Raw genomic sequence first — 13,079 nt, 5'->3', positions numbered from 1 at the left:
CCAACAAACCAGTGCTCTGAAGGAGACTCTGAGGAAAATCAAAGGTACCGAGAAGGGAGCTAGGTGGGGAAACCGAGGCACGCGTCTGGGACTTTTGGAAGTGACAGGTTCTGACCAATTAGTTGCAAGAGACCCGAACATAAAACTGAAACAAATCAGAGTGAACCAATAAACCATAATTCCTGACTCAGGGGAAGAGGCTGGGGCGGGCGGGGGGGGGAGAGCCGTGTTCCAAGGCAACAAAAATAGCAAACGGTTCATAATCTGTAGTCATTTGAATGTGATTCATTTTTCCACTGAGAAGTTTCTCTGAAGTAACGAGAAATCCAGGGTCCAGGTGAAGGGAGCCGTGTCCCATTCTCCTGTCTGACAGTCCAGTCATGGCTTAGTCCTGTTTATAAAAAGAGACAAGAGACAATAAAAACAGGTGAATCGAGCGAGACAGTCAGGACAGGGGAGGATAAAGCAGGGAGGGGCAGAGCTGGGCTCTAACTCCCTGCGTGGCCTTGGTCAGGTCAGTGAACCTCTCCCTGTCTCCCTTTACAGTGGGGATAGCAACAATTACAGGCCCCACAGGAGGGGGTTGGTTTGATGTTTAACCACATGGCTAAGCAACGACAACCCCAAATCCCCCTGCGCTTTGGGAGCCAGGTTTCCTGTTTGAATTCTGTGTTTCAGAGGACTTCAGGCCTGGGCACTGTGATTATTTACCAGTTTCTCGGGCCTGAGGGGGTCACGTCATTCACAGCTGTGAGGGCCGAGCGGTTAAGGCGTTGGACTCGAAATCCAATCGGGTTTCCCTGCGCAGGTTCAAATCCCGCTCGCAGCGAGGCCTGTGTTTTAGCCACACTTGCTCACCAGGGCAATACATCTCCACCGACCCTGGGACGCTCTCCGTACACTCCCCACCCCAAGGAAACCCTGTTCTGCTCCTTTCATGGGGATGCCTGGGATGGTGCCTCAGGCTGTGTCCCCGCGGTCTCAGCTCCTGAGGCCTCTGCCCCTCACCCAGCGCCCCCCGGCTCAGCCCCACCCCTGGGTGCTGCTCCTCTCCAGCGCATGGAAGGAGCTGAGCACAGGCAGCCCGTAGAAGAGGCCAGAGGAGGCTGAGCCTCCCTCAAAAGGCCGTCCATGCTGGGGGGAAACACTGGGGATGTGGGGCGGGTCTCCCCTCCGGAGGCCCGTGGGCCCGTGGTCATCTTTCGATCGCTGGAAGCGAAGCTCCAGAGAAGTGGGGGGCCCGCCTGCACCCCGCTCCCCTCTGCCTCTTAGCCCGATGCCCTGCTCTTGCTCTGCCTCTTCCCATCCCCCCTCCGCCTCTTCCCCCAAAACCTGCGCCCCACCCCCCCTCGGCCTTTTCCCCCGCGGCCCCGTCTTCTCGTGCCTCTTCCTGTCCTGCTCCACCTCCTTCCCCAAGGACCCCACTGCCCCCCGCTCACCGAAGACAGAGAAAAGGGACGGGTGCCTGGCCCCATGGCCCCCCGGTAGCCCCCCTTCGGGGAAAGGGGCAGAGAGGAGCAAGCAGGGGGTGAGTGGAGTCTTGGGGGAAGAGGCGGAGAGGAGCGAGGGGCAGGTAGGGGGACCTCGGGGGCCAGAGGAGCGAACAGTGGGTGGGCGGGGCCTCGGGGGAAGAGGATGACCGGGGGTGGGGCCTCTGTGGCAGGGCCATGCTCTAGGTGCCGGTGGCCCCCCAACTTCTCGGGGTCATCGGAAACCCAGGATGAAGGTGACACAGGGCCTGGTTCCTGTTTGGGCGAAGATTCCATCACACCTCTCCCTTCCTGGCAGTGTGAAGGGGCTGGACAGGGCATAAAGCCCTCCAGACACGGCCGGAGACAGGGAAAGGCCGTCAATGCGGAAGAGAATCGGGCCCAGAGTTAGACAAGGGGTGCAGAGAATATTCTGGATTCTGGTCATTGCACTTCGCCCTTGCTCGAAATTCTTCCTGTATTTTCTCCATTTCACTCCCTGACTCTCGATCTCTGCCCCTTTCCCCATTTTGTCCTCAGAATTAGCACGTTCAGCCAGTTAATCGCAGCAATCCCGCCATAACACGGCAGCCTGAAATCTCAGCTCTCCCCGCCCCTCGCACGAGACCTGCTGCCAGCTGAACTGGAGAAAGAATGGGGAACGTCTCTGGCGGAGGGTGTGAAACAGACCCCCGGAAAAGGTGAGTTTTCACAGGGATTTCCTCAAATTAGGAGAAACTTGGGGTCCCAGTTAGTGCCCAGAAAACCCTTCAGGGATCAAACAAACCAGAGGCCCAGCTCAGCCCGATCTGGGCTCCATGTGGGAGTGAGCAGGGGGCTGCTGAGACACACACAGACTGCTGGGCACGCACGGACTGTGGCTGGGGAGGGGGCTGCCAGACCTCCCTCGGGTGACCAGACAGCGAGTGTGAAAAATCGGGACGGGGGTGGGAGGTAATCGGAGCCTATATAAGAAAAAGACCCAAAAATTGGGACTGTCCCTCTAAAATCGGGACATCTGGCCACCCTAGACCTCCCCCACAGACTGCCACTGAGGGAGGAGGGGGCAGATGCACAGACCTGCAGTGACCACACGGATTGTGAGGTTTGCTCCCCTCCTGTCTCCAGTGGGGCTGAGGTTTCTCCCTGAGCCTGCTGAGCCCTGTGGCCCTTCCCAGTCACGCCCGTGGGAGCAGAAAACACCGAGAGACCAGGCCAGGGAGGTCATATGGTTTATTGGACCCGCTTCTGTTGGGGAGAGACACCAGGGCCTGAGGACGAGCTCTGTGGAGCTCGAAGGCTGGTCTCTCCCCAGCAGAAGTTGGAGAATGAAAGAGATCCCCTCCCCGCCTTGTCTCTCTAATCTCCTGGCACCGACCTTGCAAACAGAGAACTCTGAGGCAGTTCAGTGCTTCCGACCGAGCACCCGGAGCCCGTATGTAACACGGACGTTGCATTCATTCAAACAGTGCCTAGCGCAGCTGGGCGACGGGCTTCAAGCTGCTGCTAGCCACAGCCCCTTCTGTGCCCCAAACCGGGGGCGACTGCGCCTCCAGGCCAGACCCCTCTGTTCCAGAACGGAGGTGCCCTTTGGTCTCAGCCCGGCGCTCTCACACAACCACAGCAGCTCCAGTCACCAGGTCCCCTCTTGGCGCAGTGGGAGCGGGCAGCAGGACAGAGCAGGCAGGCCACCGAGGGGGAACTGTACTCCGGGAAGCCGTGACTCTGTCAAGGATTTAGGTGTCATACCGGGCGAGCCGCTCAACATCCGCTCCCGGTGCGATGCTGTGGGGAACAGGGCCAAAGCCATCGGTGATGACGGGGGGATTTTCTTGGTTTTTCAATGGTTTGCATGCCGTGTGTGGGACTCAGTTTCCCTGGGTGCTGTTTGTTTAACGAGGTGGCACTGGTGGGAGAGGTCGTTTGTTGTTACAGAGGACCAGCGGTGAACTCGCCTGACAGTTGGGCCCTCAGGCAAAGGCCTGGAGAATGGATACCCCAGCGACTGGTGAGCGGGAGGCCCAGCTTGGAAGTCACAGCCAGGTCGGGCCAGTAGTAGGACAATGGGCTGAGCAGAGAAGACCCGGTGACTGCTTCCAGCCTGGGGGAAAGAAAAGAGGGAGGAGAGGAGAGGCTGAGATAGAGGAGACCCAGGCAGCCTGTTTACCTGGGACAGAAGACAAAGGACACAGGCTTGTGGGAAGGTGATATCGGACGCTTAGCTGGAAAGAGGGGGCTTCTGGACTGGGGAGAGAAAGCAGCCAGAGCCCACACGGGTGCAGGAGAGACCTAGATGGACTGTGCTGAGGGAGGTTAGGCCTGAGGCCCTGAGAGTTTCCTGTGCTGTGTTCAGATGCTCAATAAACCCCTCTCTTTTACGCAGGCTGAGAGTCACGGCAGTCTCGGGATCGGGGTTGCGTTCTTCCCTCTGGGAGCAGAGGCCCCAGGGGTCCAGAGTGAGGGGACTCCCTGAGGGGGCCCACGGCAGACAGGCATGCTCAAGGCTCAGAGAAGAGGGGTTCCAGGAGGCGGAAGGGCCTACGGCTTAACCCTCGAGAGAGTGGATCTCCGAGAAGGGCTGTCACACTGAAGGGGGTTCCTCCCAAGGACTGTACAAGGCTGAGAGAGAGCACAAGTCCTGTGAGTCCGTGACGCCATCCATGAATAGATAAAGAGAGGATGGAAAGGGAGGTGATTCAGCAGTAGGGAGACTGACACTGGAATACTGCATCCCGTTCTGGTATCCACATTTCAAAAATAACGTTTAAAAAAACTGGAGAGGGTGCAGAAAAGAGCCACATTGAGGGATGGAGAAGACTTATAAGGAGGGATTGAAAAACTCAGTCTGTTTAGTTTTTAAAAAGATGGAGAGGTGAGCTGATGGCAGCCTGCAAGTGCCTTCGCTGAGAGAAAACACCAAGTATTTAAAGGGCTCTTTAGTCTTGCAAAGAAAGGCAAAACAAGAACCAATGGCTGGAAGCAGAAATCAGAAAAATTCTCCTTAGAACAAGGCAGAGATTTGTAAGAGGGAGGGCGACTCATCACTGGAACAAACTGCCAAGAGAAGTGATGGATTCTGCATCTCTTGATGTCTTCCAATGAAGACTAGATGCCTTTCGGGAAGGTGCTTTCATCAAAAAGCAGCTATTGTGACACACGGGAGGGCTGGGAGATGCAGGGCGTCATATTAGATGCTCCAATGGTCCCTTCTGGCCTTAAGTCGACTAATTTGTGAAAAACTGGTGTTTTACTGTATAGCCGGCTCCATCCCCCGACTCACCAGTCATTGAGTGCGGAGATCCGGGGGCAACAACTCCAAGCCCCACGGAGGCTGGGCAGGGGCAGGACATCAGCTGGGGGGGGAGGGGTGGGGGGGCAGTGACATCACAAAGGCCTTTTGCAGGACCTCAGCCCATTGGACAAAGGTGGTGGGGAGGGGGTGACCTCACAGAGAGACCCCGACTTCAGCGGGGCAGGGCCGAGGTGCAGGGCCAGGGCAGTCGCTGAGACCCCCCCGGCTTTGCAGCCTCACGTCTCCTTCGCCAGGTCTCCCCTCGAGGACGGGGAGAGAATTAGTATTCATGTCGTAGCATGAGGAGGAGCCTCTGTGGAGTTTTCTCCTTTCCGACCAGTGATTGTGCCAGAAAACGAACTTCCCTTGGACAAGGTCGGAGGCTGCGAGAGGTTTGGAACCTGTTGGGTCTGATGCACCTGCTGCAGGCAGAATTCTCGGCACAGAAAACACTGGCTTAAGGGGGCAGAATGTGATTTCCTACCGAGCGCTTTGACGCTTGGAATCACTGGGGACCTTGGGGTTTATCCTTTTTGGTTTCCCTTTTCCTCTTTCCTCCCTCCTTTCTCCTCTTCTCTTGCTTCTTTTTTCCCTGTTTCCCTGTCTCTACCAAGGAGAGGTGAATGTGGAGGGTGGGCGGAGTGGGGGGGGTTGCTCTCATCGCGGGAGGTCCTCACAAAGAGGTGGGTCTGGATCTGAGAGCGATCCCCTCTGATGGTGAACTGGGCCGTCCTGTGGGACCTCTGGTGAGACCTCTCAGCCGCCGGCCCCTCAGCATCTCAGTGCTGGTTGGCCAAGCGGGGGCTATCGACAGCGAGGAGACTCAGGTCCTTTTGGTCTCTTTTCAAATCAGGCAAATAAGTCACAATCAATGCAATGTATGGGATTAATCTTGCTGCTTCAGGGGCGGAAGAAGGCAGGGTCTTGGGGGAAGGAGTGGAGTGGGGCGGGGTCTGGGGCGGAGGGGGGGTTGCCCCGGGCCTGCACCCCCCTCAGGATGGCCTTGGCAGCAGTATTGGTCCCACCCCGCGGCAGGGCCGGGCTGGAACCAGGTACGGCCGGGGCAGGGGAGGGCAGGGCAGGGGGTGGGGGAAAGCTGGGCGGGCGGGAGCCAGGGGAGGTGCCTCTCTCCAAGCCAGACCTCGTAACCTGAGATCCAGAGAGGGGTGGGGCTCAGGGCACACCCCTCCCATCGGCCTTTCCCGTTGGTTAGCGTCGGTGTGGAGATGCCTCGCACGCTGGGTTTTGTGGGTCCTACTTTCAGGCACCTCCTTCTTCCTGTAAGCGGGGGAATAGTCCCGCTCTTGTGGGGAAATTTCCTGGCTTCTGCACGACCCCGGTGAAGTGGACTAGCGAAAGGATCTGAGTCCTCGCTCCCACTCCCTTTACCCAGTGGCCTCCCTGCCCTCGAGGACTCCCCTTCCACTCTCCTGTCTGGCAGAGTCCTCGTAACCCCAATAAGGCTGGGCCCAGGAGTCCTGGGGGGCTCGACCCCCAACCCTGCTGTGGTCACCTAGGACAGGGGCTAGGGTGTCCCCACTCCAGGGTACTCTCTCTGTACTGGGTGCTTCCCTGACCCACTGACCAGTACATACAATTTAAAGCAAATGCAAGTTATTTAATCAACAATTAATTTTCAAAAGAATAAGGAAAAATGGGAAAGGTGAAAGGAAACACATCACCCCGCTCTGTGGCAGGGAACATCACAAACAGCGTCTCTGGAACGTCAGGGCAGTTCACAGTCTGTTCCTTGTGAGTCCCAGGCCCCTTCTCCGGCCCTGGCCGTGCTGCAGGGATGCTGCGGGTCGGACGCTTGCTCTGGTGGTGGCCACACGCTCTCAGGCGCTAAGTGGCAGGACCCTTCTGCCCAGTGTCGCCCCCGCCCAGTAGGGTTACGATCCAAGCCTGGCCTGCAGAGCCTCTGGGCTGAGACGTCTCCCTGTGCGGGGCCCGCTGTCCAGGGTCCCCCTCGCTCTCCCCAGCTGCTCACCGCACCCAGCTCCGGACGGCTCCCGCCCCAGCCCCACCACTCGGTCTCTGCCCGGCTGCTGCTCTGCCTCCCGCTCCCTGGGCTGCTCCTCTGGCCCCTCGGGCTCTGGTTGCTCCCAGGACAGGTCTGCTCTCTCTGGGCTGCTTTACTGGTCCCTCTGGATCGGCACAGCTCTTCCCCCCAGCTCAGCTCGGGCCCCTGCTTTCTCCTTAGCTCGGCCCCACTCTGTCTGTCTGACCCAGGCAAATCCAGCTCACACGGAGGACGGGACCCCCCTGGCCTCCTGACTCCCTCATTAGCCTGCCCGCCCTGTCATTCAGGCTGACCTGGAGCGTTGGCCTCTCCCCATTGTTCCTGGTGACCCTCCCCATTGTTCCTGAGACCCTCAGTCTCAGGGTCCTGGTTTCCCATCGACCCTTCCCCCTTTTAGGACTGGGAGCTAGCCAACCAAAACACCCCCACTGACTGTTAGTAAGGGGGCTAGCCCCTGGTTCCTAACCTGTTTTGAACAGCCCACTAGGCCCCCATCTGTGTTGTCAGGTGCCCGATCCCAGACCTACATTATTTTAAACAGATGCTTTTGAAAAACATACCAAAAGTCTAACGGGCTCTAAAAATCAGCTGAATACATTCCGGGCCTACAAGCACTAAAATACCTTCCTCAAACCAGTGTATGGGGCTTTGAACGGTATCACGACATGGCAGGGGCTGACAGTCAGTGCTAACTGTGAGAAGACCCATTTTTCATGATTCTTGCTAAAGCCAGTCAGCAAATGTCGTCTAGGAGTAAGTGCTGTAATTATGGGGAAGAAAAATCTGCATTTTTCACACCTAACAGAAGTGGAATAACTGCATTCAAAGATAAAACGATGAAAAACTTGAAAGGCCACAAGCCCTCTCAGTCCTGCTACTTGTTCAGCCAGTCGCTCAGACAAACAGGTTTGTTGACATTTGCAGGAGCTCATGTTGCCCACTTCTCGTTTACAGTGTCACCTAAAAGGGAGACCAGGCATTCACAGGGCACTGTTGTAGCTGGCATCGCAGGATATTGACAGCCCAGATGTGCTGAAGAATCATACGTCCCTTCGCGTTTCAACCACCATTCCAGAGGTCATGCGTCCGTGTTGATGACAGATTGAGATGTCACCAGCGGAAGGTTGATTTTCTTGTTCGGTGGTTTGATCTTGTCGTTTCCACATTGGCGTGTTGCTCTTTTCAGACTTCTGAAAGCATGTGCCACACCTCATCCCGCTCAAATTTTGGAGTCCAATTTCAGACTCTTAAATCTTGGGTCAAGTCCTGTGGCTATCTTTAGAAATCTCACATTGGTCCTTCTTCGCCTTTTGTCAGATCTGCAGTGAAAGTGTTCTTAAAACGACCACCACGTGTTGGGTCATCATCCGAGATGGCTAGGAGATGAAATCTGTGGCAGAGTGCAGGAAAAACAGAGCAGGAGACAGACAATTCTCCCCCAAGGAGCTGAGTCACCAATTTAAGTCACACATTACTTTTTTTTAACGAGTATCATCAGCATGGAAGCATGTCCTCTGGAATGGTGGCAAAAGCATGCAGGGGCATACGAATGTTTAGCATCCCTGGCACATAACTACCATGCAATGCTGGCTGCAAAAGTGCCATGTGAATGCCTCTTCTCAACGTCCCGTGGCCTTGTAGGCGCTAAACGTTTACACTGTTTTCCTTTTGAGTGCAGTTCTGGAACAAAACAAAAAATCTACACTTGTAAGTTGCACTTTCACGGTCAAGAGCTTGCACTGCAGCACTTCTATGAGGGGAACTGAAAAATGCTCTTTCTTTTATTACTTTGACAATGTAAATATTTGTAAACAATCATCCTAGAAAGTGAGCCCTGTATTCTGTGTTGTAATGGACATCGCAATATTTGAAAAAAGTAGAAAAACACCCCAAAATCTTTCATAAATTTCAATTGGTATCCAATGTTTAACAGTGTGATCAATCATAACTAAAAAAATCACAATTAAAAAATTAATCATGATTAATTGCAGTTTTAATTTTTTTAATTGTGATTAATTTTTTTGAGTTAATTGCCTGAGTTAATTGCCGTTCTCCCTGCCCCAGCCCAGAGCCTGCACCCAGCACCCAAACTCCATCCCACAGCCTGCACCCCCACCCCCTTCCCACACGCCCCCCTCCTGCAGCCAAACACCCTCCTACACACCCACCCCTTACCCCAGCCCAGAGCCTACAACCAAACTCCGTTCCAGAGCCTGCATCCCCTCCCTCCGCAGCCCCTCCCATCCCCAAACTCCCTCCCAGAGCCTGCACCCCTCCACCCATCCTGCACCCCCACCCTGTGCCCCAGCCCGGAGCCTGCACCCAGCACCCAAATTCTATCCCAGAGCTTGCACCCCAGACTCCATCCTAGAGTGGTGAAGAGGACAGATTACTAACTCATCACAGTGGGTTTCAGCCCCCTAGGATCACCTGTCAGGATTTTTCCTTCCTTTAAAGAGGGCAGAACCCAAACCCCATTCAGAAGATGCGGGGAATCTTACAGTAAATTCTTCCCACATAGTCCCCTTTGTAAACTCATCTAGCAGAGCTTGCCTTTGACTGCATTTGACCAATCAGGGGACGTTGCGGGGCAGGGTGACCCATGCGGAAGGGGGTTGTATCTCCCCTCTGAGAACTCCTCCCTCTGTCCTCTACCAATTGAAGTGGGCGTCAGCTCTGTAGGACCACCCCGAGAGGGGATTTGACCAAATACGGGAAGTGCCGCAGTGGAGTGAGCTGCCCGCAACAGGATCCCTTGGTCCCTAAAAAGTCCCCACGCCGCCCTCTACCAATTGGAGAGGGTTTCACTCCCACCTTAGGCCATCTCAGAAGGGAAACGTGTACCAATCCAGAACAGGTTTAGCCCGAAGGCCTAGGCCAACGTTTCTGCAAAAGACATCCTTGGAACGAGACGGGCTCTTCCACACAGTGTTGAGTTGCGACTTCCAGGAGGATGCTGCCAGCCACGCAAACATGGAGCTCCAGAGATCGGCGGCTTCTGGCCTAGACCTTTGGGCACTGCCTATTCTGATCGGTACGTTTCCCTTCTGGGATGGCCTAAGGGGTGTGTGAAACCCTGACCGATTAGTAGAGGACGGTGGGGGAATTTCATGGAGCGGTGATGGGCCCCTCTTGCGGGCAGGTCACCCCACCACAGCACTTACCCTATTTGGTGAAATCCCCTCTCTGGCTGGTCCTAAGGGGATGAGGCTCAACCCAACTGGGAGGAGTTCTCGGAGGGGTCACGTGACCCACTTCCGGATGGGTCACTCTGCCCCAGAACTTTCCCCCATTGCTCAAATCCATTCCTGAGGCAGATGGATGGAGATAAAACACCCCCAGATTGGTAGAGGAGTGGCAGGAGCTCTTAGAGGGGTCACATGCCACTCCTTCCTTCTACTCATATTTGCATCCTGACCCCGAAAATCTTATATCATAGTGTGGGTCTTATGGTGACAGATGAGAGATGCCTTAGGGGTGACGGGGTGAGGTCCCATGAGTGAAACTAAATAACTGTCCTTAGCCTCAGGGTGGTTTGGCCTTATGGCCAGAGCAAAAATGGCTGCCCTCCCACTCAGGGGTGTGTAGCCCAACGCCCAGGGTCCGTGCGGCCGCCCGCTCCATCCAGGGCTGTGTGGCCCAACGACCAGAGTCCGTGCGGCCGCCCTCTCCGTCGGGGCTGTGTGCCCCAAAGACCAGAGTCCGTGCGGCCGCCCTCTCTGTCCGGGGCTGTGTGGCCCTACGGCCAGAGTCCGTGCAGCTGCCCTCTCCGTCGGGGCTGTGTGGCCCAATGACCAGAGTCCATGCGGCCGCCCTCTCCGTCCGGGGCTGTGTGGCCCAACGGCCAGAGTCCGTGCGGCCGCCCTCTCCGTCCGGGGCTGTGTGGCCCAACGGCCAGAGTCCGTGCGGCCGCCCTCTCCGTCGGGCCTGTGTGGCCCAACGACCAGAGTCCGTGCGGCCGCCCTCTCCATCCAGGGCTGTGTGGCCCAGCTACCAGAGTCCGTGCGGCCGCCCTCTCCGTCTGGGGCTGTGTGGCCCAACGGCCAGAGTTCGTGCGGCCGCCCTCTCCGTCGGGGCTGCGTGGCCCAACGACCAGAGTCCGTGCGGCCGCCCTCTCCATCCAGGGCTGTGTGGCCCAACGGCCAGAGTCCGTGTGGCCGCCCTCTCCGTCGGGGCTGTGTGGCCCAACGACCAGAGTCCATGTGGCTGCCCTCTCCGTCGGGGCTGCGTGGCCCAGCGACCAGAGTCCGTGCGGCCGCCCTCTCCGTCGGGGCTGTGTGGCCCAGCGACCAGAGTCCGTGCGGCCGCCCTCTCCGTCGGGGCTCTGTGCCCCAAAGACCAGAGTCCGTGTGGCCGCCCTCTCCGTCCGGGGCTGTGTGGCCCAACGACCAGAGTCCGTGCGGCCGCCCTCTCCGTCCGGGGCTGTGTGGCCCAACGGCCAGAGTCCGTGCGGCCGCCCTCTCCGTCGGGGCTGCGTGGCCCAACGACCAGAGTCCGTGCGGCCGCCCTCTCCGTCGGGGCTGTGTGGCCCAACGACCAGAGTCCGTGCGGCCGCCCTCTCCGTCGGGGCTGCGTGGCCCAACGACCAGAGTCCGTGCGGCCGCCCTCTCCGTCGGGGCTGTGTGGCCCAACGACCAGAGTCCGTGTGGCCGCCCTCTCCATCCAGGGCTGTGTGGCCCAACGGCCAGAGTCCGTGTGGCCGCCCTCTCCGTCGGGGCTGCGTGGCCCAGCGACCAGAGTCCGTGCGGCCGCCCTCTCCGTCGGGGCTGCGTGGCCCAACGACCAGAGTCTGTGCGGCTGCCCTTCAGTGCAGGGCTGTGTGGCTGAGAGTTCAGAGACAAGATGGTTGCCCCTCCTCTTGGGGCCGTGCAGTCTAGTGGCGCAATGGGGACGTGGGCAGCCACCCGAGGATGGATGGCAGCCAGGGCAGGGGAACCCAGACTCTCCTTACTCCCCCTTGCCCTAGCCCAGGGCCTTGTCCGTGGCCAATGTGTTTGCCGTTGAGTCAGTGGGGATCCAACCAGAACATGCTGACGTCACTCAGCATGACAATGGCTCGTTCACCCAGGTTACTTCAGAGGAGAAGTCTCTAGGCCACGGGCTGGGGGTCTCTGGGCTCCCGGCGTGGGAAACTCCCAGACACTCCGATCTCCCTTGCACGTCTGCAGGCCCCAGGGGTGCGGCTGGGTCTCGGCGCCTCGGGGCTCTGCAGTCAGGGGCTTCAGCTGCTTCTGGACTGGAGCCTACAATGTGCATCCTCCATTTTCGGCGCTCTGCCTAGCGTGTGCTGAGCTGCTCCCTTTCACACTGGTGCTCCAGTTGTAGCGTGTCCGGCAGGGCTGGGGAGGGGCTTGGCTTCCTCCGCCTAGACTGTGGGGTTATGTGGGGCTGGTTCACCCCGGCACACGCTGCTCGGCCTCTTCTCTCTCCTCCTTCCCATGCAACAGCTGCTTTGCCATCTCACAAGAGATGGGATCAGTGGTGGGCTCCGTTGGCTCCTGTTGGCCTCCAGATGTCTGGAAGAGGGAGAAAGGGCAGGAGCACAAATTAGAAAAACAAACCCTTCAAGCAGGGTAGTTTTCCACAGCACAGAACCACCCCACTTTGCCAATATTCATTTGCAACTTCCCTGAGAGCTGGCATTTCTTAAAGAGAGCACCCAACCCCCCGCAACCTCCACTACCCTGAGGGCTGGCAATGGTTAAAGGGAGTCTGGGAGAATTTCTCCTCTCTCCGCCTGGCTCTGATGAGTGAGGGAACCACGTGCGAGAAGCTGTGTGAATGTCGGGCTCTGTGTGGTGGGGTGAGATGTCCTACATGGTGCCCAAAGGTGGGGTTGTCCTGACTCTGCAGTGACTTCATTCTAGGGAGAGAGATGTCAGAGATCAGCTCCAGGGTGCTGCCCTGTAACAGTGTGTGGCAATGGGGCAGAAGTGGGGCAATGGTGCACTCAGGAAAGGAGCAGGGCTTAGGGGGGCCCGAGCTGCAGCCACTAAAGCCCCTGTGTGCTGCGTTCCAGCCGGGCCGGCTCTGCCTGGCTGGGGTGCGGGCGAGGCGGCTCCACGTACTGCCCTTCTTGTCTGCCCCCCCAGCCACGTCGCCGCGATGAGCACTGCACCGGGAACCTCTGTCCCGGGGGCTGCTCTTGCCTTTCGGCTCTGCCCTCCCCCCGCGTATCTCCCCCAGCAGCTCCCATTGGCCGGGAATTGTTAATCCGGCCCTGGCCCTACTCCCCAGCCTGTTCCAATCCTGCTCTTGACTCCTGACTCCAGCTCCAACCCTTCGCTCCCCTCGG

General features: G+C 57.8%; 1 protein-coding gene, 1 non-coding gene and 1 pseudogene across 2 annotated transcripts in view; 1 reads left to right on the top strand and 2 right to left on the bottom strand.

The window, feature by feature from the left end:
- The window catches only part of LOC141996210 (butyrophilin subfamily 1 member A1-like), a 660,168-nt pseudogene that overhangs the window by 330,232 nt on the left and 316,857 nt on the right, over positions 1-13,079 (bottom strand).
- The window catches only part of LOC141995772 (zinc finger protein RFP-like), a 41,231-nt gene that overhangs the window by 15,386 nt on the left and 12,766 nt on the right, over positions 1-13,079 (bottom strand). The window lies entirely within an intron of this gene.
- On the top strand, positions 748-829 carry TRNAS-CGA (transfer RNA serine (anticodon CGA)). Its single transcript has one exon. It is a non-coding gene; the product is annotated as a tRNA-Ser (tRNA).

This window comes from Natator depressus, chromosome 11 (assembly GCF_965152275.1).
Source record: "Natator depressus isolate rNatDep1 chromosome 11, rNatDep2.hap1, whole genome shotgun sequence".
NCBI classification, from domain to species: Eukaryota; Metazoa; Chordata; order Testudines; family Cheloniidae; genus Natator; species Natator depressus.
The sequence above is the reverse complement of the archived record's forward strand: the minus strand, read 5'-3'. Positions and strand labels throughout refer to the sequence as shown.